This window comes from Aegilops tauschii, chromosome 2 (assembly GCF_002575655.3).
Source record: "Aegilops tauschii subsp. strangulata cultivar AL8/78 chromosome 2, Aet v6.0, whole genome shotgun sequence".
Taxonomy (NCBI): domain Eukaryota; kingdom Viridiplantae; phylum Streptophyta; class Magnoliopsida; order Poales; family Poaceae; genus Aegilops; species Aegilops tauschii.
Window position 1 is genome coordinate 65,710,966 of NC_053036.3, and position 26,132 is coordinate 65,737,097.

General features: G+C 46.5%; 1 pseudogene; it reads right to left on the minus strand.

Annotated features, from left to right (window-relative positions):
- Positions 1-18,953: 18,953 nt before the first annotated feature.
- LOC141040745 (uncharacterized) lies at positions 18,954-23,668 on the minus strand (annotated as a pseudogene).
- Between the last annotated feature and the right edge of the window lie 2,464 nt (positions 23,669-26,132).

The following is a 26,132-nucleotide window of genomic DNA, read 5'->3' on the forward strand; positions in this document are numbered from 1 at the left end:
TCTGTGAGGCACGGAATGGCCTATGCGAGGGGCGCTATTTTTAAAATCTTATTTCCTTGTATTTAAAAGCACGGACGTGAACTCCCTACGGACACGGTTCCGTATTGAGTTGCATCATCCTTCTTTCTTGATGTTACGTATATTATTTGATATAAAAGGCGTAGACGTTCATGGCTATCTATATTTCCTTGTATTTAAAAGATAGCGACGGCACGCTTTTAAACAAAGCACAAGCACAGTGGTTCCACGACAAGCACGTCTCAATTTGCAGAAACAGCACTATCGTGATTCTACAGGACACTATGTTCTAGGTTGTGCAACCATGTTTCCACCCAAACGTTCACCACAGGGTCATGGACATACACAGAGGAAGAGTCATGCAGTGATAACAGACGCATAGTCTTACAGGTGCAGGAGGCACGAGGAGGCATGTAGATTAACATCACCACAAATGAAACAGATTATACATGCGCACGCATATAGAGAGATGCATAAAAAGTGGACTACAAGAGATAAACTAAGTTGGTAATACTAAACGACCGGTGGTATTAATTAATAATGGAAATTAACGACATGCATACAATATTAGTGTCAAATTTATAGTAGAGCACACACAATAAATAGAAGTCCTGATCATGATAGATCGACTGGGTCACTGGAAACTCAAAAGTAGTAGTAGCTAGCATAAATATATAGAACTTGCCTCCAAGCATGTGGGATGTGGCTTGCAGCAAATGAATGGAGAGCCAAGGCAAGGACCTAATCAAGGCGCCCGAGCTTGTGCCCTTGGATGTCCAGAGGTTGGACGAGAAGTGGGGGCGGCGTCGGCGAGGTGGATGTACTCCTGAACGAGCTTCGCCAAAGTTTGTCTATGGTCGAAGTAGGCCGCCATGGTCGACTCGTGGACGGCGCTGCAGGTGTCCTCGTAAACAATCTGTCCGTAGATCTGGCTGAACTTGTCGATGTCATCATGCATGATGAGGTGCTGCGCGGCGAGAGCGACCTCCAGGTGTTCCTCCGGCGGCGTGCCGACCGGGAGCTGCAGGGCCATCAGCGCGCGAATGAGATCGTTCCCATGGAGGCCACCGATCCGGGTCGCGGAAGCCGAGTCGGAGGCTCGGCCTTTACGGAGGAGACGCATGGAATGGAGGCGAGCAGTCAGGTCCTTCACCTTGCTGTTGGCGAAGCTGAACTTGTGAATGAAGTCTTCCAGTGCACCCTTGAGCCAGGCGGCAAAGCTCGCGTCGAAGAAGGAACGCGCCGTGGTGGACATCAGCAGCCCCTGGAGGCGCTGCAGCGTGTTGGGCTGGGGGTTGCTCTCCCAGACCACCTCGATAAGACGTACGGTGGTCGCCTGAATCGCCTCCATGGCCGATCTCTCACTGTCTCGCTCTTGCTCTAATGGCCAGATAGTTGGATCAGAGCAGAAGAAGATGGATGGTGTCGCTTTTAAGCAAAGCACAAGCACAGCGGTTCCACGTCAAGCACGTCTCGATTTGCAGAAACAACACTGTCATGGTTCTACAAGACACTATTTTCTAGACTGTGCAGCGTGTTTCCACCCAAAACGTTCACCACAGAGTCACGGACATGCACAAAGGAAGTGTCGTGCAGTGACAACAGACGCACCCTCTTACAGGTACAAGAGGCACACCCGCCTCTGTATTGTAAAATACTTTAGCTAACGAGTTATTTGGAGAGGCACGACCGTCACATCACACGTGACTGCGTGTTCCAGATGATTTTAGCCGCTCGCTCTATTCACAAAAGGAAATCCAAACATACAGACGGTGCACAAAATCATGAAAACTTGATAGTTTTTTGAGCTTGTAAGTTGCTTCACGGCTGAAGAGCACAAAAACAAGTTCCTGACAACCTTACAGGCAATGGATAAAGTACAAGCTCGAAGTCCAAACTGAAAAGCACGCAACAACACCTATCTCTGACAGCCGAATAACCGTTTTCAACATCCACAGGTCAATGGATCCGGCAAATCCATGATTGGACACTGGTTTGTCCAGGTGTGTAGTTTTAAATCCAAGTTCATATGCCTACAATACCCTGACAATATAAGATGAGCACGTCTAGAAGCCTTGTTGCCCCATTGAAGCACCTCTTCTTGATGTTCATAAAATCCTTCAGTGATGTTGTATGGGTGGGAGAGAAACTTAAGCCTCATAGTCTCTAACTCCTTTGCGTTCCGAACAAAGAACGTTGCAAATTCAATGTTTTTGTTGCAGTGTACATATTTTTCCAGCGTTACTGTCTTCAGGCGAATGTCATGCTGTTTGAGAAACACCCGGTGCTTGTGGCGCCACTTATTTGTTACACCTTCCTCGCGGCATACTCCTCCCTGAAAATGCATGAAGAGTGAGAATACTCGAGGACTACGAAGGGAGATAGAGGCCTCGAATATAGTACTCTATGCATTGTATGTGCTTTCAATGTGTCTGGAAATCGTTACCTCGATAAACAGGTTCTCTAGGCTAGGAAAGCATCGCATCAAGGCAACAACCTTGTTCAGATTTAATGACATGTGGATAAGCAAGGTCTTGACAGATTGAACTGCCATTGATAGGCTGACTACAGACAAAGCCTGCGACAAGCATATATCATAAAATTAGCTGGATAAAAGGTCGCGTGACATGAAACTTCGGCACTGCAAAGAATGCAAGTAAAGAGTATAGTGCAAAAGGTGAGTACCTCGATAACTGTAGAGCCAAAAACAATCTTGGATTCAGGAAATCCTTCATAAAAATTACCCAAACACTCAAGCTTAGGTGCAGAAAATTCAGTTATCTACAAGTGCCGGCTCTGAATATCGTGAATCAATCGTTTAAGTGAGGGCGCATCCTCAACAACAAGTTCACCATTCTCACAAAGGATACATATGACTTCAACTTTGCCTGAGTTTATTATGATGCAGTGGTCCAAGTTATTGCAAACAAGCAGGAGCCAATCGAGGGCAGGGCAACCATGGCTGATTATGCTTTGCAGTGAGACGTCCGATATATCAACTTCCAAAAACGAAAGCCTCTTGATGAGTGGAAGTTTAAATGCTCGTGCATACTTATCAGGTATCTGGCAAAGAGCAAATGTGACGGTGTATAGTGAGGAGGAAAACAGCAGCGTGGAAGTCGGCGGTGAGGGCACGGACGAAGAGGTTTTGTGTGGTAGTGTGATGGTTTTTCCCACAAAACCTGTGAACATGTAATAGAACTCGAGAACCTGGAGATTCTTCAGTCTTGGGGATCGAAGCCAGGCGTTAACTGTAGAGGGTCTTTAGTGGAGGTAGCACGCCGGAATGTAGAGATGATGAACTGTGCCCCCATGACCGGAGAGGATGGCTACCGGAAAGCACGAACTATCAACGTCAGGTTGAAAACTACACCGAGTTCCAAAATATTTAATGCGAATGACATCCTTACTGGGGAGCATGGACAGTACGTCGATATGAACTGTTTCTAGGGGCTTAAAAACACGACCGACAGGGATCTCACTATAGTCGAGATTCAGAGGAGCGGTGCGCCATAAAGGACGCCACCGACGTGCGAGGATTTGAGTGCGAACGCCTTCCTTAGTGGACAGATGGGAGATCACCTCACCGAGGATGGCGTCCGGGAGGTCGCTGATGCGGTCCAGACCAGACTGCTTTTCTTGATCCTCGGATCCAGTAGGCGCACCCTCGCCGCTTTGAGCCGCTACCGCCAGACCACCAGAGGAAGGCGTCGCCGGTGGCGCGAGCCTCGCCCTCTAGGTGCTCGGGGCACCGGAGTAGACCTCCATCTCCGTCTCCATTGCTGGGATCGCGCCGCCTGCGAGCGCCGCTATATGTGGCGTGGATCTGGACAGACGGTGGATCTGGAGAAATGGACTAGCCTGTCAATCCACGAAATGACTTAAATACCCACGACGAGGAGCGGAGGGGTCCAGATTAATTACTTCTTCTATTTTTCTTTCTGACACGAGGGCCCGGGTTAAGTACTACTTGTAGCAAGTCAATGGTAGATGGGTGCTTGAAACATTAAATAAAACCACGGCTTTCAAGGTACGAAATGCACTGTTGCACACGCAGACCAGGCACGGGCGTGCCCCTTAGTGCTTTAATTATTTATAGCACACATTCACTAGAAGAATCTGTTCGACGTCGGAAGCACGGTGGACTCGGTAGGAAAGAGAGGCACGCACGTGACGCCCACGAAGGCATGGGCTAGCACTCTCTGCAGCCACAGTTATGTACGTTTGTGACTCTCTGTGTTTTAGTCATTAGGGTCACAGGCACAGGCGTCAAATCCACAAAGGCATCGTGTGGTATTATATAGAGTCATGTTCGCTTGTGTTTGTGTTCCGAATGATTCAGACGACTCGTTCAGACGGAGAGGCGTGGACGAGAAGCCCATGGTGGCATACTTTAGTATTAGGTAGGGTCACAATCATGTGTTTATTGCGCATGGTCGATGGTATTACATAGAGTCATGCTCGCCTGTGAGACTCGACCAGACGGAGATGCATGACCGTCTAGCCCACGGAACTGAACCATTGACTTACGCACAGCCATGGGCGTTTACTCTATGAGGCATGGAATTGCCTATATGAGAGACGCTAATTTTAAAAGCTCATTTCCTTTTATTTAAAAGCATAGACGTTAAGTCCGTACAGACACGGTTCAGTACCGAGTTGCGTCACGCTTCTTTCTTGATAAAGACGTCGACGTTCGTGGCTATCTGTGTTTTAGTGTCAAGGGTCACAAGCACGGGCATACATCCCTCGAAGGAATGACGTGCTATTATATAGAGTCACGCACAAAGGTTTTCTCATTGTGTTCCGAATGAGTCGGTGGACTCGGTCAAAAGGAGAGGCACGGACGTCCAGCCCACCGCGGCATGATTTGTTCCTACCCGGAGTCACGTTTGTGCGTTTATTACGAAAACCTAGTAGAATCGGGCGACTGTCCTTGTTACAATTATTTTTGTTGTAATATTTTTAACTCAAATGCACGAAAGGTGACTTTGTATGTTTAGTAGCGTCACGATCCTTTACGCACGAAGACGACTTTTTGTGTGTCAGTGTTTCAGGTCACAGGCACGGTTGTCAAACTCACAAACGCATGACGTGTAATTATCCAGAGTCACCTTGGTGTCTCTTTGTGTTCCAAATGCATCCGTTGACTATATTACCAGAACAGGCACCGTCGGGATTGCGATGGAGGCATGCTTGTGTTTTGTGCGGAGCCACGTTCATGCGTTGATTGCAGAAACACAACGTTTCGACGGGCGTCTCCACATATTCGGGTGTGAATGCCACGTGGCGATGCCACGGAAACCCAAGGGTCCGACGGACGTCTCCTCCAGTGACGCCGGTCTGGCTCGTCGCCAGAGGCCAGGCTCCGGCTATTTAAGGCGGACGGACGGTGTCTCGAAACCCTAGCCACCCCCTCTTTCTTGGACTGTCCAGATCCATGCCACATAAATCGGCGCTCGCAGGCGGCGCGATCCCAGCAATGAAAACGGAGATGGAGGTCAACTCCGGTGCCCCGAGCACCAAGAGGGTGAGGCTCGCGCCACCGGCGACGCCTTCCTCTGGTGGTTTGGCGGTAGCGGCTGGAAGCGGCGAGGGTGCGCCTGCTGGATCCGAGGATCAAGAAGAGCAGTCTGGTCCAGATCGCATCAGCGACCTCCCGGACGGTGTCCTCGGTGAGATCATATCCCGTCTGTCCACTAAGGAAGGCGTTCGCACTCAAATCCTCGCACGTCGATGGCGCCCTGTTTGGCGCGCCGCTCCTCTGAATCTGGACTGCCGTGAGATCCCTGTCCCACGTCTTTTTAACCCTCTAGATCAAGTACATTTCGAGTTGGTCACCACGAACTCTGCCACACCAGAGGAACTCGTCCGCGTAACATACACTGGAACTTTTTTTAGAGGAGAACAATCGGTGAAGATAATTCCTATGATGATTCGTACCTTCCAGAGGCCATCCTCTCCGGGCGTCAGAATGTAGTTCGCCGCCTCTGCATTTCGGCGTCCTACCTCCACTGCAGGCACTCCATAGTCGACGACTGGCTTCGATCCCTAAGACTGAACAATCTCCAGGTGCTCGAGTTTTACTACCTGCTCCCACCATGCTTGAGACAACATGACATAGGGCCATTCTCATGCCCTTCGCTCATGCCATCACCACCAGCATTAAACCCTTAGATTTCCTCCTCTCTCCAAACCATCGCCTTTGCTCTTTGCAAGTTACCAGACAATTATGTATGGGTGCTTAAACTACCACTGCTCAGGAGACTCTCGCTAATAGATGTTGATGTATCAGACGTCTCATTACAAAGCATCATCAGCTCTACTTCTCCTACACTTGAGTCTCTGCTGCTTGTTTGGACAGTCAGGCACCATTGCATCAGAATAAACTCACCTAACCTTATAAGCATCGGCATTTCTGGTTACTATGGGAAAATTATTATAGAAGATGCCTCGTCACTTCAACCGTTGCTTTGTGATGGTGATTGCAAAAAGTTGCGGATAGTTATCACCTCTGCACCTAAACTGCAGGTCATGGGCAAATTATCTAATATTTTCTGTGAATCCAGCGTCACAAATGACCGTATAATTATTCAGGTACTGACTTTCAACAATACTTTCACCTCCATTCATTGGTACGAACAAGTTCCATGCAATTCAACCTTTACTCTACTAATATTATGTTTTATTATACATGAAGTGTTTGCCGATAGTCAGCACGTCCACAGCGGTTCATTCTATCAAGACATTGTCTATCAGCATGGATTATGACCTGCACGCAGTCTTTTCCTTGGTGGAACACTCCCGGAGCTTGGAAAACTTGTATATCGAGGTGATGCTTCTCACACAAATTGTAAAACACATACCATGCATGGTGTAGAACTCCATTCAACAAAAAAAACGTCACTTACATTTATATGTAATGGACAAAGGTGTATTTAGTCATGGACCAGTATTAGGACAAAACTAAAAAAGCTTTTATTACAACAGAGGTTATAGAATTATTCCTTCACTTGCTCTCCCAGCAGAATCACTCTTTATGGAGCTTAACCATTTCAAATCTTCATGTTTATTCAGGAAATAGCCTCTAATGAAGAAAGTCTTGCGAACGACTGTTCTTGCAAGCACCATCATGACATTCGTTTGAAGTCACTAACGCTGGAAAGCTATGTTCAATGCGAGAAAAGCATTCGGTTTGCGACATTCTTTATTCTCAACGTAGCACAGCTGCAGACTATGAGGATCAAGTTTCTTCTTCACGAAGACTTCACGGAAGAATTCTAAAAACAGCAACAAGACGTGCATCAGTGGGACAAAAAGGCTTCTAAACATGCTTGCCTTAGGTTGTCGCCAAGTTGCAACCACGGGAACTTGGATCTAAGGCACGCATGTGTTGAGCACCTGGATTTAAAGGATCCATTCACTTGTAAGTGCTGAAAACAGTGCTGGAGTGAGATGTTGCCGCCACTTTCCGGTTTGGAATTTACGTAGGTGTGGTGAAACAATGCCCGTACCTTTTTTGCTCAATCTGTAACCTTGCCAACAGCGAACTCGGTATTTCGGTCGATGGCTAAACGGTCTTTTGCTCATGCCGTACATTTCATTAACTAAAAGGGCTTCAAGTCTCTGTAGCCACGGCTATGTACATTTGTGACTTTCTGTGTTTCAGTGATAAGGGTCACAGGCACGGGCGTCAAATCCGCAAAGGCATCGTGTGGTATTATATAGAGTCATGCTCGCTTGTGCTAGTGTTTGTGTTCCGAATGATTCAGTGAACCACGGTTTGTCAGCAAACACACAGACGATCATGTCTTCGTAGAAAAGTGATTTGAGACACACTGTTCTACCTGTCACACAGGCACGACCATGGCAAACGCACGGTTTGCCACGAACCACACAATGGTCGTGAAGTGATACGACGCGCACTGTTCTACATGCCACACAGGCACGCCCGTGATTCCACGTGCTTCAGTAGCACGTAAAGACGTAATTCTTTCACAGGAAATGTCGGGAACCTACTGCCAGGCACTATATCCATCTATAAAATAGAAACGCAAACACAACCGTGACCCGTTGTGTTTGCAATCTTTGCATCACAGAAGCACCGCGTGAAGGCACATGAAGTATGGTTGGACACGCATCGCAAGCACGATTATGCACATGAGGTACGGTTAGGCACAGTGCAGGGACATAATTGCAGATGCCACCGCTGTTACGCGTTTTTTAAAAGCACGGTCTTGCACTCTCTGTGTTTCAGTGTTTCAGTCATTAGGGTCACAGCCACGGGCGTCAAATCTATTAAATAGAGTCATGTTCACTTGTGTTTGTGTTCCGATTGATTCTGTCGACTCGTTCAGATGGAGAAGCACAGACGAGCAGCCCATGAAGGCATACTTTAGTATTAGGCAGGGTCACAATCATACGTTTATTGCGCATGGTCGATGGTATTACACAGAGCCATGCTCGCCTGTGAGACTCGATCAGACGAAGATGCACGGGCGTCTAGCCCACGGAACTGAACCTTTGTCTTACGCATAGCCACGGGCGTTTACTCTATGAAGCACAAAATTGCCTATATGAGAGACACTGATTTTAAAAGCTTATTTCCTTGTATTTAAAAGCACAGACGTGAAGTCCATACAGACACGGTTCCGTACGTTCTTTCTTGATAAAGGCGTCGACGTTCGTGACTATCTGTGTTTCAGTGTCAAGGGTCACAAGCACGGGCATACTACCCTCAAAGGATTTCTAATTATATAGAGTCACACACACAGGTTTTCTAATTGTATTCTGAATGAGTCGATGGACTTGGTCAGTCAGAGAGGCACAGACGACAAGCCTACGGAGGCATGGTTTGTTCTTACCCGAAGTCACGTTTGTGCGTTTATTAGGGAAACCCAATAGAATCAGGGGACTATCGTTGTTACAATTGTTTTCATTGTAAGATTTCAAGTCAAATGCACGAAGGCGACTTTATATGTTTAGTACCGTCACGGTCCTTTACGCATGAAGACGACTTTCTGTGTGTCAGTGTTTCAGGTCACAGGCACGGTTGTCAAGCCCACAAACGCATGACCTGTAACTATCCAGAGTCACCTTCGTGTCTGTTTGTGTCACCAGGAGAGGCACGGTCGGGATGCCGGGGGAGGCATGCTTGTGTTTTACGTGGAGCCACGTTCGTGTATTGATTGAGGAAACCCAACGTTTTGATGAGCGTCTCCTCCTATTCGGGTGTGAACGACACGTGGCCCCACTCCAGAAACCCAAGGGTCCGACGAGCGTCTCCTCCCGTGACGCCTCTCTGGCTCGTCGCCCGAGGCCAGCTCCGGCTATTTAAGCCGGACGGAGTCTCGAAACCCTAGCCACCCACTCTTCCCCCCTCTGCCCGCCGCCAGGTCATCCATTCCTCTTGCTGCTCTCTATCCCCACCCTCTCCGCCATGGCTGGTCAGGAGGAGACTACTGCGGAACCCTTTAGCCAGACACTGCATGAGATCAAGAATGGCAAGTGTTCCTCATCTGTAAGTTCACTCTACTTCCGCTTCAATCGTTTTACCTTTCCGTCGGCTACTTGATTTAGTTGTGAAACGTGAATGAGCCAGACGGAATCTCGAAACCCTAACCACATCCCCTTCCTACTTTTTGTCCGCCTCCAGGCCATCCACTCCTCTTGCTGTTTTCTATCCTGACACTCTCAGCCATGGCTGTGCAGGATGACACTACTCAGCAGATCTCGGCTGTCGAGGCTATCTCATCTGTAAGTTCTCTCTGCTTCCGCTTCATCCATTTTTTCTTTCTATCCGCTACTTGATTTAGATGTGAAACGTGGATTATTGTGGCGAGCTTCCTCCAAAGTTGATGAGGGTATGTCCTGCCATCAATCTGACACCTTCTGCTTTGTCCAGGTGCAGAATATGCTCGAGGATCTCCTGGAGAGAGCCACGAAGTTGGACGAGGAGAACAAAGCCACCATTGCACATCTTATGAATGAGAAAGCGCAGCTCGTCCTTCAGCGCGACCAGCTGAAGCTGGAATCATACGTTATGAAAAAACAGATAGAGGAACTTCGTACCGAGCAACCAAAAAAGAAGTCTCGCCGGACTAAGTAGACAACAGCGACCTTGATCATCGTATCTGAAGCTACTAAGCAGTGCACTGAAAGTTTCTTATTTTGTCTTGCGTTACCTCGTGTGGTCAGTAACTTTGATAGTTTTGCTTTCCTGGGTCACGTTCATTCCAAGTTTATGGGTACAGATGTGAACATTAACGTAATGGCCCATTCGAGAGATGATGTTTTTAATAACACGGACGTGAAGTCTCTGCAGCCAAGGTTCTTTGTGATAGCTACAGTCATGTCTTGTGCACTCACGAAGGTGTGGACGTTCGTGCCTTTCTTTGTTTCGGTGTTTCGGGTCACAGGCACGGGCATAAAATGCTCAAAGGCATGGTCGTTGTGTTTACTCTGTGAGGCACGGAATGACCTATGTGAGATAGCCTGTTTTTAAAAGTTTATTTCCTTCGATTTAAAAGAACGGATGTGAACTCCCTACGTACATGGTTCCTTATTGAGCTGCGTCACGTTTCTTTCTTGATGTTACGTATATTGTTCGATAAAGGCGTGGACATCGTGGCTGTCTGTGTTTCAGTGTTAAGGGTCACAGGCACAGGCATAAAACGCTCAAAGGCATGGTCGGTGGTATTACATGGAGTCATGCTCACGGATCAAGAGGAAGCACGGTCGCCGCTTCCTTCCGCTCCGACGACAAGCACACCACGAGAAGGCGGCGTCGCCGGCGGAGACACTCTGGACCCCTTGGCGGCACACCACGAGCAGCGCATTCCATCTTCACCTCCATTGCTGCGGTGGCACCGCCTACGACCAGTGTTCGCTGGATCTGGAAGAGGCAAGACGAGAAGCCCATGGAGGCATACTTTAGTATTAGGCAGAGTCACGTTCATTCGTTTATTATACAAACTGTACATTTCATTAGCTAAACGGGCTTGAAGTCTCTGCAGCCACGGTTATGTGCGTTTGTGACTTTCTATATTTTAGTGATAAGGGTCATAGACACGGGCATCAAATCCACAAAGGCATCACGTGGTATTATATAGAGTCATGTTCGCTTGTGTCTGTTTTCTGAATGATTCTGCTACTCGTTTAGATGGAGATGCACGGACGAGAAGCCCATGGAGGCATACTTGAGTATTAGGCAGAGTCATGTTCGTGCGTTTACTGCAGAAACATAACAGAATTGGATTCAGATGTGAACCCTCACTGTTTACTTTGTGAGGCAATCAATGACCAATCCGAGAGACACTGTCCTTAAAAGCACGGGCAAGAACTCTCAGCAACCACGATTCCGTACAAAAGAGCCACTATCAAACGCATGGAAGTCATGCAACGAGGGCCACACATTTAGTAGTAGAAAAAGCACTTTATCAGCTGGGGTTGCTCCTTTGCTACGTGCACAGTAGGGTGGCTGTGGAAGGCACGTTATTCAAGCAGAGAACGAACATCACGATGCCAGGACAAGGTTAAAAGCATGGTTGTGAGTCTGCAGTGTCACGGCTAGAATCCTCGAGACACATTTCGGTGTGGCCAGTTGAGTAGAAACTCGGTTGTGCGGTAACCAGAAGCACTACGTAACGCCCTGCAAAACAGGTTTGGTTCACCGTTGTGGTGGCTCTCTATGCTTTCAGCTCTTTTCATCTCTCCTGTGTCGCAGCAGAGACGCATGGTTGTATTGTTACACCATCCAACTTCATAAAGAAAGGGCTGCAAACATTTACAAACAAACATATCACCCTTATAATATTTTCCCAACTGAGTAATAAAAATACCTAAAAAAGAAAAATCTATTATGCTTACATTTGCTTTGTTTCTACAACTGCACCAAATAAACTTACAAGCCGTTTTTTATAACCACAGTACGAGGACCAGAAACAGTGCAGTGGCTCAAATGCAGCTCCATCAGTGCAAGGCTCAACTGCAGCTCCTCAGTGTGTATGGCAGGTACATCCGAGAAGCAACGCTCTACCTGCAACACAGACACGGTTGTGCATGCATTGTGTGCATGACAGGTACATATATAAGACAAGCACCGTCGTACATACAACACAGCACGGTTACACATGCAGCGCGCATCTCTCCACTGAAACATTAAATCTACTTTATGTCTCTTACCCTTGGTGCCACAGCATTTTATGGTCCTTCGGCCCATACAAAGCCGCAAAACCACACATTTCCTTCATGACTGCACGCAACACAAAAACAGACAAGCCTACACACGGTGCAAAGACTAAAACAGTTGTCTGATAAAGTTTACATAAACCCAAGCTCAAAAGAACATAAAAACAAATAACTCCATACACCTGGACAACTAACACAAGGCCTGATTTCAGCATCCACACCTGAACGGAACCGTCAAATCCAGGTATTCAACACTCCTCTTTCTTAAATGCGGACGCGCGTGGCTGCAACTTGATGATAATCTAAGACGTGCACGTTTACAAGCCCTTCTATGCCACTCCAGAACCCTTTGTTGCTTTTCGTAAAATACTCCCGTGAACTCTGCGGGAGGGGAGGTAAACTTAATGGTCATGGTCTCCAGATCCTTTGCACTAAGAACAAAGAACATCGCAAATTCAGCGTAACTCCCAGAGCGAACATAATCTTCCAGCGATACTGTCTTCAGACAAACGTCGTGATCTTTGAGAAACTGCCGGTACTTACGACGCCATTTGTTTTTTTCACCATGAGAAATCAACGATCCCTAAAATATAAATGATAGGTTGAAAATACTTAGTGTCTATAAAAAGAGATACAGACCATCAAAAAACCGAATGCAACAATTAGTTCTACCACCTCCGTAACAAGAAGTTAGACATAGAATTGTCTATATATGGATGTATACAACAATAAATCATGTGTAGATACGGGTGCATCAATTTCAGTCAAAATTAAGACAAGCATTTCAAAAAGGAACGAGTACTACAGAATGCAAATTTCTGAAGATCATCACCTCAACAAACAAGTTCTCCAGTTTTGGAAAGCATTGCAGCAATTCAACGACGGTGTCCACCTTATAATACATGTAGATAAGCAAGGTCTTGACAGATTGACGCATTGTTGTTAGACTGACTGCCTTCAAACCCTTGATGAAAATTAACAGAAGATGCATCACAAAACTAATAGCATAAAGGTTGGATGAAATCAAACTTGTTTCCTCACAAATAAAGTTAAGCTGGAGTATCATAAAAACTCAATACCTCAAGACACGTGAGACGACATGGATACAGTTCAGACGCAGAGACAGCGGTTACCTCCAAGTCCTGACTCTGCATGAAGAATAGAACATAGACCATCAAATTAATAGAACAAACATCGGAACAAGTACAGCACTGTTCCAGTATTAAGGAAAGTCAGTACCTCAAGACACGTCGAGGGAGACACAAACACGAATTCACCCAACGTCTCCAGTTTAGGTGCAGAGACAACAGTTATCGAACAGTCGTCAACCAGACAATCAACAATCAACCGTCGAAGCGAAGGGGCATCCTCAACAATGAGTTCTCCGTGTGGACAATAAATGCCAATGCTTACAAGGTTAATGAGTTTATTGTGACGCGACGACCTCCTCTATTGCAAACAAGCAGGAGAGACTCAAGTGTAGGGCAACTAGAGTGGATTATGCTTTGCAGCGACGCGTCTGATATATCAACAGCCACAAGCGAGAGTCTTTTCACCAGTGGTAGCTTAAGCGTCCCTATGTAATTGTCTGGTATTTGGCAAAGAGCAAAGCCGAGGGTGTGGAGAGAGGAGGAAAACCGAAACACGGACTCCGGTGCCGAGGGCGTAGTTGAAGTGCAAAGATCCAATAGAGTTACCTCTTGCGTCAGAAATTCTGGGAAGAGGTAGTAGAACTCAAGAACCTGGATATTGTTCAACTTCCAGGATCGGAGCCAGGCATCAACGGTGGAGGGCCTACACTGTAGGTAGCACGCCGGAATAGAGCGGCGGCTAACCGATCCAGCATGGCCGGACAGAATGGATTCCGGAAGACTGACAACAGGATTTCGACAGAGCCGCATTCCGGAATAGCATTTGCGAACGGGCTCCTTGGTGAAGGCGCACAGATGAGATATGGTCTCGATATGACCTTTTCCACCATCGTTAAAAAGACGAGGGTCAGAGATCTCGCGGAAGTCGAGATTCAGAGGAGCGATGGGCCACAAAGGACGCCAGCGACGTGCGAGGATTCGAGTACGGATGCCATCCTTGATGGGAAGACGAGAGATGATCTCACCTAGGACGCCGTCGGCGAGATCGCTGATGCGGTCCGCACGACATCCCTCTTCTTCCTCATCGGATCGGGAGGGAGCACGGTCACCGCTTCCATCCCCTCCGACGACCAGCACACCACCAGAAAGCGGCATCGCTGGTGGCGCCACTCTCGACCTCTTGATGCTACGAGCAGCGCTTTCCATTTCCACCTCCGTTGCTGGGGTGGCGCCGCCCACGACCAGTGCTCACTGAGGTGGATCTAGAGAAATGGATTACAACCTGTTAATCCACGAGACGGCTTAAATACCCACGACGGGGAGCGGAGGGGTCCAGATTAATTACTTCTTCTATTTTTCTTTCTGATAGGGGGGCCCGGGTTAAGTACTACTCCTAGCAAGTCAATGGTAGGTGACTGCTTGAAACATTAAATAGAACCACGGCTTTCAAGGTACGAGATGCACTGTTGCACACGCAGACCAGGCACGGGCGTGCCTGTCCGTGTTTTAATTATTTACGGCACACATTCAATAGAAGAATCCGTTTGACGCCGGAAGCATGGTTCTACAGTCATCTTGCCTCTACGAGCAACAAAATTTTCCACGGACACATTCACATTTAAGTCAATAGAAGATTCAAGGCCGTGCCTCTGCTTTGCAAATGATTCTGCTGAAATGCTCCTGTCACGGCTTGTCACATACCAAACACACGGTACGGCTTGGCATTGTCACGTACCAGACACAGGGTCCTGCCTTTGGCATTGGGACGCACTGTTCTACATGCCACACAGGCATGTAGAACAATTCGTGTCTACGTTCGTGTCTCTTTGTGTTCCAGATGATTCCGTTGACTCAGGAGAGGCACGGTATGGAGGCCCAGAGAGGCATGCTTGCGTTTTACGTGGGATCAAAATTATCACAGGCACGGGCATGAAGCGCGTAAAGGCATGGTCGGTGGTATTACATAGAGTCACGCTAACCTTTGTCTTACGCACAGCCACGGGCATTTACTCTGTGAGGCACGGAATGGCCTATACGAGAGACCCTGTTTTTAAAAGTGTATTTCCTTGTACGGGCATAAGCACGTGGATACAGCATAGAGGCACGGGCGTTTACTCTGTGTTACAATTGTTTTCGTTGTAAGATTTTAACTCAAATGCATGAACCGTCAAGTGTGTCAGTGTTTCAAGTCAGAGGTCACCTTCGTGTCTCTTTGTGCTCCAAATGCATCCGTTGATCTATAACCAGGAGTGGCACGGTAAAGTTGCTCAGAGAGGCATGCTTTTGTTTTATGTGGAGTCACGTTCGTGCATTAATTGCGGAAACCCAACGTTTCAACGGGTGTCTCCTCGTATTCGGGTGCGAACGCCATGTGGCACCGCTCCGGAAACCCAAGGATCCGACAGGCGTCTCCTCCGGTGTCGCCGCTCTGGCTCATAGCCCGAGGCCAGCTCCGGCTACTTAAGCCGGACGGGGTCTCGAAACCCTAGCCACACACTCTTCCCCCCTCTGCCCGCCGTCAGGCCATCCATTCCTCTTGCTGATCTCCATCCTGACCCTCGCTACCATGGCTGCGCAGGAGGACACTACTGCGGAACCCCGTTCCCAGACACTGGAGGGGATCAAGGCTAGCGAGGGTTCCTCATCTGTAAGTTGACTCTGCTTCCGCTTCTTTCCTTTTTTCTTTCCTTCGGCTACTTGATTTAGTTGTGAAACGTGAATAAGCCAGACGGAATCTCGAAACCCTAGCCACACCCCCTTCATCCTTTTATCCGCCTCCAGGCTATCCACTCCTCTTGCTGTTCTCTACCCTGACACTCTCCGCCATGGCTGTGCAGGATGACACTACTCCAGAGAGCCGTGTCCTGAGGCAGGAGGAAATCTCCGCTGGCCAGGCTTCCTCATCTGTAAGTTCACTCTGCTTCCATTTCATTCATTTTTTCTTTCTTTCGGCTACCCGCATTTGTTGTGGAACGTGGATCATTGTGGTGAACTTCATCCTAAGTTGATGAAGTGCGTCCTGCCATCAATCTCACACCTTCTCTTTTGTCCAGGTGAAAAACTGGTGGGAGGCTACGGAAGCTCACCTCTTGAAGATCGTGGAGATATCGACGAGGTTGTATGATCTTCTGGATGAGAAGACGAAGGCGAAGCTCAAACTTGAGTACGGCAAGCTCACGCTGGAGACATACGTTATGATAAAAGAGGTCAAGGAACTTCGCGCCCAGCGACCCTGATCGTTGTATCTGAAGCAATTAAGGAGTGGACTAAAAAGTTTCTTATTTTGTCTTGCGTCACCTTGTAGTCAGTAACTTTAATAAAAAATGTGTTTTGGTTTCCTGGGTCAAGTTTATGGGTACAAATGTGAACATTAACGTAATGGCCAATTCGAGAGGCGTTGTTTTTAAAAGCATGGGTGTGAAGTCTGTGCAGCCAAGGTTCTTTGTACCAACTAGAGTCATGTCTTGTGCACACATGAAGGCGTGGACATTCCTACCTTTCTTTGTTTAAGTGTTTTGGGTCACAGGCACGGGCATGAAGCGCTCAAAAGCATGGTCGGTGGTAGCCTGTGACTCTATCAGACGGACACGCACGGGCGTTAAGCCCACAAAGGCACCCAATGGCCTATGTGAGGGACGCTGTTTTTAAAATCTTATTTCCTTGAATATAAAAGCACGGACGTGAACTCCCTACGGACACGGTTCCGTATTGAGTTGTGTCACACATCTTTCTTGATGTTACGTATATTATTTCGATATAAAATGCGTGGACGTTCGTGGCTATCTGTATTTCATTGTTTCACAGTGAAGCACGGGCACAGTTTTAAACAAAGCACAAGCACGTCTCGATTTGCAGAAACAGCACTGTCGTGGTTCTACAGGACGCTATGTTCTAGGCTGTGCAGCATGTTTCCACCCAAACGTTCACCACAGGGTCACGGACATACACAGAGGAAGTGTCGTGCAGTGATAAAAACGCACAGTCTTACAGGTACAAGAGGCACGAGGAGGCACATTGATTAACATCATCAGAAATTAATCAGATTATACATGCGCACGCATATAGAGAGATGCATCAAAAGTGGACTACAAGAGATAAACTAAGTTGGTAATAGTAAACAATCAATGGTATTAACTAATAATGGAACTTAGCAACAGGCATACAACATTAGACTCAAACTTATAGTAGAACACACATAGTACTTAGAAGTCCTGATCATGACAGATCGACTGGGTCACTGAAAACTCAAAAGTAGTAACAAGTCAATGCTAGGTGGCTGCTTGAAACGTCAAATAGAGTCACGGCTTTGATGGTACGAGATGCACTGTTGTACTTGCAGACCAGGCACGTGCGTGCCCCTCTGTGATTTAATTATTTACCGCACACATTCACAAAGCGTGCCTATCTTTGTGAATCTTTTCCACGCCGGAAGCACGATTCTACATCCATCTTCCCTCTGCAAGCGGCAAAATTTTCCACGGGCACGTTGACAATGAAGTCACTTGAAGATTCAAGGCCGTGCCTCTGCTTTGCAGATGATTCTGCTAAAACGCGGCCAAAACCAAGTGAATGAAGTGATGGCAGAAGATTCAAGGCCGTGCCTCTGCTTTGCAGATGATTCTGCTAAAATGCGGACAAAACCAAGTGAATGAACTGATGGCAAACCACGGCTTTTCAAGAACGAGACACACGGTCCTGCCTTCGACATTGTAAAGCACTATTCTACATGCCACACACAGGCATAGCCGTAATTCCACGTGCTTTAGTAGCATGTAAAGACGTGATTCTCTCACAGCAAACGCCGTGAACCTACTGCCAGACACTATATCCATTTGTGAAACAGAAAAACAAACACAACCGTGACCCATTTAGTTTGAAATCTTTGCATGACAGAAGCACAGCGTGAAGGCACATGAGGCACGGTTGGACACGCATCGCAAGCACGGTTATTTGAATTACTTACAGTCATGCATTCATAACAGAAGAACATGCGTTAGAACAGGAGAGGCACAGTTACCACGAAAGCCATGGTTATGCAGCCCCAGAAGCACGACCCAGATTTTGTGCTTAAAAACGTTTTCGCTCCATAACGGCGGGCGTGACCATGCAACCGTGAGAGTCACGGTTGAACACTCACCGGTTGCATGGCCGTGGCTGCGTGTGCCCTTAGGTTATCTTTATCTCTCTGTCACGCAGCAGAGAAGCATGCTTGTATGCTTACAACATCCACGTTCAGAAACCGACGCGGCTGCGGAAAATAACAAGGAAACCTGTGCCTCTGATATTTTTGTCCGCCGAGTAAAAAATACATAAAGAAGCAAAAGGCGTTCTTATTTAAATTTGTTTTGTTTCTATAAATGCAGCAAATTAACTTACAAGACATTCTTATAACCACAGCACAAGAAAATAAACAATCAACAACTGCCCTCCCTCCCCACCAATTGCTTGCTATTTCATCGCCCCATGTGCGGCCTTGTTTTTGAATGTTCAGCGATCCATTCTTCCTTCTCGACCCTTGTGCAACCCCACCCTTTTGCGTAGCTATTCAACCTATTTACCTGTAATATTCATACATAAAAACAAAGCGAAAGATTGCGGTCATCACTGTTTTTTGCTTACGTCCTGTTTAAGCTGCATTATTACCTTTTAATTTTTCTATTCGTACTGTTCTCCAGTACCAAAAAGTCTCCACTCAGACCTTTCCTTTATGAAAATGGACTGCGTAGATTCCGTGCCTTGTCCCGGGATTCCCTGCATGCATTCTGTGTGCTTGGCTTGTGCGATATTTGATTCTGGCGTAGATGCAAGACTTTGGTAAATGCTCCCTACTGTCAGTGAGGTCGTTGGAGTTGCTGGCGTCTGACGTCTTCCTCCTGGGCTTGGAGTGCATTGTCCTGAGCCGCTTGATGTCCTCGATGGTGTTGTCGGTGTTGTCGGCCATTTCACTGACCTTCCCTTCTTCTCCTGCTGCGATTTCCTCTTTTCCTCTTCAATCCTCATCCTCTCCTGGACTTCTGGGTTATCCGGGCAGTTTGTTTTCCTGTGACCCTTTACTCTACAACGGCCGCACTTGGATGCGGCTTTGTTGCCTTTTCCTTTCTTCTCAGAACCGGCTTTGATTCGATCTCCTTTTTTCGTACCCTTTGAGCCACTCATGGGAGGGTTCTTGAGAGTTTCGGCAAGAATGCATGTGTCTGGTTCCTCAGCAAGTGCCGCCATGACTTTTCTTTTCATATCGACCGTACACTCACGCAGCACATGGTATGCCTTCTCTTTTCTGCAAGCATTTGAACAGATATCCAACAAACTCAGCGTAAGCGAGGCCGAATCTCATAGTTTCATAGTATTGTGCAGTCATGCTATCACCTTGACTTGTAGACAGAACTTTCAGACTCTCTGATAGATTCCTGGTCCATCTGGGGATGACAAAGGATTTTGGAAGTTGATCGATCATGCATGTTTGGTCCATCACCTTAAGCACATGGCAGCACTGAATGCCATCCCTACTCATTTTCTTGAAGCTGCAACTGTATATTTCTTTTTGCTCATCCACATCTACCCTGAACTCAGACCTGTCAAATTCCTCGCCCAGATATGGTTTCCACACTTTTTCTCCAGGCTCAGTAATCTTTTTAAAAAAATATTGCCTCCCCTTTGCCAGGTCAGAGCACTTGAAGTAAGTCCGGTTCCGTAGCTCCAGCTGGAATTTCCTGAAAATTTCATTCGTGTATACTTGACTTGCTTGTCTTTCAATCGAAAAACCCGTCTCTAGTGATGGCGCCTTCTCTTCTGTTCGGTGTCTTTTCTTGTCAAGCGTGGCGAGGCAATTTTGCTGAATCGTGTGATACGCATTAACAAACCTTTTTATAGTGTCCTTGTGGTCGACGTAATTCTTCCACATCGAATTCGTGCTCTCATTGCGAGTGGTTGTTGACGAGAAAGGATAGAAACAGTCCTTGAAGTAGGCCGGCAGCCAAAACTTTTGGAGTTCCCATAGCGTGTTCAGGTGTTTGTTGCCTTCCGCCTTGTGCAGAGAAATTGCTGCTTTCCAGGCACGCTCAAACTCGTCTTGATCTAGTGAGTTTTTGACGATTCGAAATATATCATCAGACATCCCTGGGTGTTGCGCAAACACTGCTGCATTATTTTCCTTCAGGTTCTTCCTAATATGCCACCAGCAGAACCTGTGCCTCGTCCTCGGAAGAGCTTCCTTTATTGCAGTCTTCATCGCCTGGTCCTGGTCTGTTATTATGTATTTCGGCTCTTTACCTCCCATTACCTCGACAAACGTGCTTAGGAGCCACTTGAATGACCCTATTTTCTCATCCTTCAAAAGGCCTACTCCAAACAGGACGGTCGACCCGTGGTTGTCGACACCTATAATTGGTGCAAATGGCAAGCCATATATATTTGTAGAGAATGTCGTGTCAAAAGACACGAAATCTCCATATAGATCATTATTCATCTTACACAAGGAGTTTGTCCAGAACAGGCTGCGCACTACATTGTTCTCTGTCTCTTCCACCTGGTGGAATCCCGGCCTCCGCCTTTGCATATCAGCAAACAGTTTCATGGTGTCTGCGATATCAGCGCCGCGCTCTCCAGCCCTGTCCCGGCATGCAATGTTGCTTATGTCAATCGTGTCAAACATAACTTCTCGCCTCGGTTTCCCCATGGCAGTAAAAATCTGCATAACCTTCCTTGGTTCTAACCTCGCCTTCTGCAGCACTTGTATAAAGAATTTCTCCTGATGTGTCATCTTCATATAGCATCTCATGAACTTCAGCATCCAATCAGATGGGTGAAGCTGGTGGTTGTGCTCTAGACACACGTTCTTCAAATACCACTTCCTCCTATCTGTATCCCTCTTGGCTGTTATTTGGACTGGGCAGCTTGTCCGGATCAAGCAGTTGCTCCTTCTCTCCTTAACATGTCTCTCAGTTATTTTACTATGCCCTTCCTTGGTGCACTGAAACACCTGCTTGTCAAGCTGCTGATCATATGTCGATCTTCTGCTCGTTGATCACTTGGTAGCAAAGCCAACCTTTCTAGCATATCTGCAGAAAAACAAAAAGCACTCGTCCAATGATCCGAATACCATACCACCCTCTCGTTCGAGCGCTTCGGTGACCTCCTGAATCGTTGGGTATATGCCTTCTTTAAACATGACGTCCATTTCTTTCTCTACAATGGTTGGCGGCGCCATGATGATTCTATCTACCGTGTCTTCGTTCGTCTTATCGCATTCACTTCTGATGACATCAGTCTCAACGCCAGCCACAGGTCCACTTACGGCGGAGCTACTGCTGCTCTGTTGTTTGTCACACGCAGCAGCGTCATTTCTGCATGGCATGGTCAAATACATAAATGAGTCTGCCTCTCCAATGTTGCATTGTGCAATGCTGCTCCCTGTTTCTCCGGCACTCGTGCAACCAAGAGACTGTGCTGCTTCTACCATGCAATCTGTGCTGGCGCTGTATGGTACTTGCTGCTGTGAACATTGCGTTTCCTTCGAAATGGATGGAGAACTATGATATTTCTTTCCCTCATCTGTTATCCCCTCCGCCAAATCCTCAACACATGGCAAGAAACAGAATTAGATGTCCAGAGCAGCTTATGCATTTTTTTAATTTCTAAACAAAAGATTTATATGACTCATCAGGGCTCATCTGGTATACCAAAACCAGACCTGTGCCTCTTCACCGAGTATAAGCGGTACACCAGAGGCACTGTTCACATTACACCCAGCAGCACGAATGTGACCATGCTACACACACATCTGCACAAAGAGGAACGGGTGTGCTTCTGTTTACACCATACAACCGGAGAGGCACAACAACATCCTATATAACAGAACAACTGCACATACAGCCGTACAAGACGGACAGTCGTCCTCCTGTTTTGCACTTTACCCTGTTCTCCCATAAAACTGTTTGTGTGTTGAATTGAAAAAGCATAGTTCCGACGTCACCTTTGTTTTCCCATGCCTCTCTTGTCCAGCAAATCTTGGCGACAACCTCCGTGCATTGGTGATTTTGCTGACGATTTTGAATGCCATCGGAGATCCTTTAGAAGGACCCCTCATGTTGAACGCCACAGGTGATCCTTTCAAAGGACCTTGCCTTATGTTTTCATCGATCCATGGACTACTGCGATACTTAATTCCTTCCTCATACACCTGCGTGTAAAAGATACTGCAATTTAAATATACCAGACGAAAACAAAGAAAAAATTGCTCACAAAAAAATATACATTTGCTTTAAATGTTGTTGCACGTTCGTATATGATGTCACCTGTATTGCTTTGTGATGCTGCTGTATGGTAGAGCTTATTGCTCCTATGTTTGATTTTGTCGTTGGGCTCTTCTTGCTTGTGCAAACCGTACCGAATCCTTCAACACCAATGCTTTTGTTGCCAATGATCCTTCTGCTTGCATCAAAGGAAATTCTGTTACCATGTACCTCTTCATTATGACCGCCTACAAATGTTGGGCCGTCACAACGCCCGCTCTGCGCCTTTGTGGGCATCTGTATCTTCAAACCAAAAAATAATTAGAGGCACGTGCGACTAAAACTTCCACGAACGTTAAAACCAGCGTTTGAAGTTTTCGTCGTTACCTGCACAATCTGCTTAGTGGAGTCTCTGCTGCTTAGAATGCTCCTCTTGGCAGGTGTATGTTGCACACCATGCTCCTAGTTGGGACATTTGCCAAGAACTTGTATCTCACTCTTGACTCCAATTATTCCAGCCTGCATGGCATGTGCGTGTTTGACAGCATCTGCATCCTTGATCTTCTTCTCGTTTTGTAGTAAAAAAAAATCTTCCACCTCTTGATACTCAACTGCAGAGTAGATGCACAGGATAAACAGATATTACAGCATTCATCCAGGATATATAAATCATTTTTGTTGTTGTTAATGATGTACTATTTGGTGTTCTCAGTGGTTACACCTTGACAGCAAACGTCCCAGAAATAAAAGACCAAACATTAATATTCAACTGCCTTACTATTACCTGCCTCCCATAACCCTTGCCGATGTCATTCAAAGACCGACCGTCCCTGTTGTCCTGACCAGATGACGCACTCCTGAACATCTGCCCCGAAAAAGAGACGTGATAAATATAATGGTTATAAACCTGCAGTATCAGTGTTGAAACTTTTCAAAGTCGATATCAACAGAAATATATTTTTAGTTCTATACAATTAACATATATAAATATATACATATATTAATTTTTAATTAAACTACAACCTCAACCAAAGTGAGATCCTCTGATGCTAATTTGCTTGTGCAACACTTAACACAAAGATAACCATGAAACCTAACAAAAGTAACAACCTCGTATTACAAGGACGAGAGGATACAAAACAAAAAACAAACTCATATCAAAGCTACAGTGTAAAACTAAACAGTTTTATTCTATGAATCCCGACCACAACAAATTCATCAACGAATTGAATCTCGTGTATCAGGAATCGCCACGCAAAAGGTGCGTTGATAAATTTTTTACTAACCTTTGATTGCCGAATCTTATGCGCTGATTGTTCAGAAATTGTGGGGGGATCTGCTTCCCTGCAGTTTCTCAGCGATCCCCTTCAATGATTTTGAATCTCGGAGAGAGAGAAAAGAGAAAGAGAGAGAGAGAGAGAGAGAAAGAAAGAGAGAGGCTACTTTGTTTTTTTGCGTGCAGGAGAAGACTAACCTGATAGGTGGGGTGAGTTTTGCGACGCATGAGAGATGGGCATGTTTCTTGGGCATGACGAGATGTGGTAGGTCGACTTCACCTGACCGTCGACGACACTAACAAGTGGGCTCTCAGTTACTAATTCCTCTAAGTTTCTCACTAACTTGTGGGGTCGGCCTTATATGAGTCCAACGAGGAGTACCTCCATCTGAGGTGAGAAAATGTGGTAGGTGGACTTCAAACTCATACTGACATGTGGGCTCTCAAATAGTTCCTCCAAGTATTTGACTAACTTGTGGAGTCGTCCGCAGATGAGTCCCAGATCTCTCTCCATCTAGCATCGGTGGCGACAGGAGAGCTCTCCAAAGGAAAGCCAATCCTGATCCCTCCGCAGAGTTCGCTCGTCACTGAAAAATTATCGGTATCCTTCATCTCACTCGCCGTGGATCTCCTGTTCAGGTAATCCATTGCATCCTCACCATGATTATGCCACCGATTCAATGTTTGAACAAAAAAATTACCGGTGCTAGCAATTCCGCGGGCTGCGTACACACCGCATGTGCGCAACACAACACGTGGGGCGCGATTTGAATATCGGTTCCGGATCCAATTATCTTCAGCTGGTCCGTGCTCAAACTGTTGCACCGTCTTAACAGCAGAGAGGTTATGGATTTAAAATTAGGACTCAGCTAACCTCACTTTAATCATGCCAACTGCATGCTTGCACCGTGGTTTTGCTAACTTGAGTTATATCTCCAGCCATGCAAAACTTAAGCACTCGTCTTAGCTAACCAACTAGAGACAGGACAAATTATTTGTATAGATCTGCAATCTATAGTAGAGATCCAAAGGATTTACGTCCGGTTTTGCAAAGCAGTTACTAACTCAGAGTTAGAACCCGTCTTAGCTAACCAACCTGTTGATGATGGTCTCACATGGACTGCTAACAACTGTCTCACATAGCTGACCTAGTAACGATGACGTCTCATGACCTCTTATGTAGAGTTCGATGAGATGGACTCCACCCCATAGCTGTCGGAGACTCAGTCTCAGTCTGTCGATGGCACGGAGATTGTCACCCAAGATTTCATGGTTCATGACCAACTAGAGACAGAGAGACTAATGATCGAGTTAAAATGTGCAGCGCACAAAAAGCTTGTTGAGGAGTACAGGACAAAAAAGCAGCTTGCTGCCTCGAAGTAGGTGTTTTTTATCATGCATCTCGCGTGTGTCGTTGAAATTTCTTTGGAAATCACTGCCTCTCATTATAGCTGCATTTTTAATCACAGCTTAAATATTTATCTCTGTTTTGCTGACTCGGCGTTTATATGTAAGCTTCTGCCAGAAAAGCATGTGGTTCAACAATACATTTGCTAAAGGTCATTTCTTATCTTTGTCCACAGAGCTGCTGCAATGGGTGAATACGAAGAAGAGTTCAGCACACAACTTAGCTTCCAGAAATTCATTTCTGTCTGTGAAAAGCTAACAGAACCACAAAAACAGCTTGTCAGAGATATTGGTTTTGGATACCTTCTAGATCTGTGCTGTCGCGAGCTTCCAAGGTGTTTCGTTCGCTGGCTTCTCCGCTATTTTGATTGCCCTTCCAGGTGTTTCATACTGCCTAGTGGATATAGATTCCTTATCAACTCGTACACTATGCACCGGATCTTAGGAATTCCACTGGGCGGGCAGATTATCCCTAGAAAATGCACAGAATCTTTCAGATGTCAGGTTAAGTCTGAAACTCGGTGTGCTGGGCACGCTCCAAACATTAGAGAGTTAACTGATCTCATAACCCCAGAGCTGACAGGAGAAGTATTTCAACGGGTTTTCGTGATGTTTGCAACAGCGGTATTTCTATGCCCAACGACATATGATTGCGTTAGCCCCGACTATTTAGCCGCTCTAGAAGCACCAGCAAGTAACATATCATCATATGATTGGTCCAATGCTGTCACATAGAAACTGGTGGCATCACTCCAGACCTTCAAGGACAAAGGATTCGCAGGCGCCCTGTGTGGCTGCCTCCTGATTCCAGTGGTTCGTTCACTAACTTGTACACTTCTTTATACCCACAAGCAGCTACAAGAACATGATTAATTTTTACCTCTTCCCCACTTGCAGATAACATATTTTGAGTACCTGGAT